Consider the following 3,698-nt stretch of genomic DNA (forward strand, 5'->3'; position numbering starts at 1 on the left):
CTCAAGCTATATTACAAAGCTGTAATCCTCAAAACAGTATTGTACTGGCACAAAAACAGACACATAGATCAATGGAACAGAATAGAGAACCCAGAAATAGACCCTCAACACTATGGTCTACTAATCTTTGACAAAGAAGGAAAGAATATCCAATGGAAAATGATAGTCTCTTCAATAAGTGGTGCTGGGAAGTTGGACATCCATATGTAGAAGAATGAAACTGGACTGTTTTCTTACACCATACACAAAGATAAACTCAGAAAGGATGAAAGACCTAAATGTGAGACAGGAATCCATTAAAATCCTAGAGGAAAACACAGGCAGCAACCTCCTCAACCTCAGCTGCAGCAACTTCTTGCTAGACACATCTCCAAAGGAAAGGGAAACAAAAGCTAAAATGACCTTTTGGGACTTCATCAAGATCTAAAACTTCTGCACAACAAAGGAAACAGTCAACAAAACTAAAAGGCAACCTACAGAATGGGAGAAGATATTTGCAAATGACATATCAGAGGGTGAGTATTCAAGATCTATAAGGAATTTATCAAACTCAATATCCAGAAAACAAGTAATCCAGTTAAGAAATGGGCAGAAACATGAAAAGTCATTTTTCCAAAGAAGACAAAGAAATGGCTAAGAGACACATGAAAGAATGCTCCACATCTCTTGCCATCAGGGAAATACAAATCAAAACCTCAATGAGATACCACCTCACACCAGTCAGAATGACTAAAATTGACAAGTCAGGAAACAACAAATTTTGGCAAGGATATGGAGAAAGGGGAACCCTCTTACACTGTTGGTGGGAATGCAAGCTGGTACAGCCACTCTGGAAAACAGTATGGAGGTTCCTCAGGACATTAAAAATAGAGCTACCCTATGACCCAGCAATTGCACTACTAGGTTTATACCTCAAATATACGAAGAGAGAGTCTGACTTCTTCTTTGCCAATCTGAAGGGGCACATGCACTCCAATGTTCATAGCATCAATGTCCACAATTGCCAAACTGTGGAAGGAGTCCAGATGTCCTCATGGAATATTATTCAGCCATCAGAAAGGTTGAATACTTACCATTTACATCGACCTGGTTGGAACTAGAGGGTACTATGCTGAGCGAAATAATTCAATCAGATAAAGACAATTATCATATGGTTTCATTCATATGTGGAATATAAGAAACAGTGCAGAGGATCATAAGGGAATGGAGGGAAAACTGAATGGGAAGGCATCAGAGAGCAAGACAAACCATAAGAGACTCTTAACTCTAGGAAACAAACTGAGGGTTGCTGGAGGGGAGGTGTGGGGGGGGGGGATGGGGTAGTTGGATGATAGGCATTTAGAAGGGCAAGTGATGTGATGAGCACTGGGTGTTATAGGCAATTGATGAATTGCTGAACACTACATCTGAAACCAGATATGTTTGCTAGTTGAATTTAAATAACAAAGCAATTTTTAAATTTTATTATGTTATGTTAATCACCATACATTACATAATTAGTTTTTGATGTAGTGCTCCATGATTCATTGTTTGTGTATAACACCCAGTGCTCCATTCAGTACGTGCCCTCCTTAATACCCATCACCAGGCTAAGCATTCCTCCCCCCCCCCCCCCCAGAACCCCCTGTTTGTTTCTCAGAGTCCATAGTCTCTTATGGTTTGTCTCCCCCTCCAATTCGACAACAATACAATAATAATGGGGGACTTTAATGCCCCCCTCACTGAAATGGACAGATCATCTAAGCAAAAGATGAACAAGGAAGTAAAGACTTTAAATGACACACTGGACCAAATGGACTTCACAGATATATTCAGAACATTCCATCCCAAAGCAACAGAATACACATTCTTCTCTACTGCCCATGGAACATTCTCCAGAATAGATCACATCCTAGGTCACAAATCAGGTCTCAACCATTACCAAAAGATTGGATCATTCCCTGCCTGTTTTCAGACAACAATGCTTTGAAACTAGAACTCAATCACAAGAGGAAAGTTGGAAAGAACTCAAATACGTGGAAGCTAAAGAGCATCCTACTAAAGAATGAATGGGTCAGCAATTGCACTACTGGGTATTTACCCCAAAGACACAGATGTAGTGAAAAGAAGGGCCATATGCACCCCAATGTTCATAGCAGCAATGTCCGCAATAGCCAAACTGTGGAAAGAGCCTAGATGCCCTTCAACAGATGAATGGATAAAGAAGACGTGGTCCATATATACAATGGAATATTACTCAGCCATCAGAAAAGATGAATACCCAACTTTTACATCAACACGGATGGGACTGGAGGAGATTCTGCTAAGTGAAATAAGTCAAGCAGAGAAAGTCAATTATCATATGGTTTCACTTATTTGTGGAACATAAGGAATAACATGGAGGACATTAGGAGAAGGAAGGGAAAAATGGAGGGGGGAATTGGAGGGAGAGATGAACCATGAGAGACTATGGACCTGAGAAACAAACAGGGTTTTAGAGGGGAGGGGGGATTGGTTAGCCCGGTGATGGGTATTAAGGAGGGCACATACTGCATGGAGCACTGGGTGTTATATGAAAACAATGGATCATGGATCACTACATCAAAAACTAATGATGTAATGTATGGTGACTAACATAACATAATAAAATTTAAAAAAAAAGAATGAATGGGTCAACCAGGAAATTAAAGAAGAATTAAAAAATTTCATGGAAACAAATGAAAATGAAAACACAACTGTTCAAAATCTTTGGGATGCAGCAAATGCAGTCCTAAGAGGAAAATATATAGCAATACAAGCCTTTTTTTTAAGAAACAAGAAAGGTCTCAAATACAAAACCTAACCCTACACCTAAAGGAGCTGGAGAAAGAACAGTAAATAAAGCCTAAACCCAGCAAGAGAAGAGAAATAATAAAGATCAGAGCAGAAATCAATGAAATAGAAACCAAAAGAACAGTAGAACAGATTAACGAAACTAGGAGCTGGATCTTTGAAAGAATTAACAAGATTGATAAACCCCTGGCCATACTTATCAAAAAGAAAAGAGAAATGACCCAAATAAATAAAATCATGAATGAAAGAGGAGAGATCACACCCAACACCAAAGAAATACAAACAATTATAAGAACAAATTATGAGCAACTCTATGCCAGCAAATTAGGTAATCTGGAAGAAATGGATGCATTCCTAGAGATGTATCAACTACCAAAACTGAACCAGGAAGAAATAGAAAACCTGAACAGACCTATAACCACTAAGGAAATTGAAGCAGTCATCAAAAATCTCCCAACAAACAAGAGCCCAGGGCCAGATGGCTTCCCAGGGGAATTCTACCAAACATTTAAAGAAGAATTAATACCTATTCTTCTGAAACTATTCCAAAAAATAGAAATGGAAGGAAAACTTCCAAACTCGTTTTATGAGGCCACCATTACCTTGATCCCAAAACTAGACAAAGACCCCATCAAAAAGGAGAAAATGAAGGGGGGGAGATCAGACAAAGCAATTTATTTTTAAAAAAATAAGTAGTAAATGTGCATAAATTTGTTATGAGTTTTACAATTTTTTTTTTGAGAGGGAGAGAGAGCATAAGAGTAGAGGGAGCAGAGGGAGAGAGAGAATCTTTTTTTTTTTTGACATATAAATTTTTTTTCCGTCTTTTTTTTTTAATTTTTTTTATTCTTATGTTAATCCCCATACATTACATCATTAGTTTTAGA

Source organism: Neomonachus schauinslandi, chromosome X, assembly GCF_002201575.2.
Source record: "Neomonachus schauinslandi chromosome X, ASM220157v2, whole genome shotgun sequence".
Classification (NCBI taxonomy): Eukaryota; Metazoa; Chordata; class Mammalia; order Carnivora; family Phocidae; genus Neomonachus; species Neomonachus schauinslandi.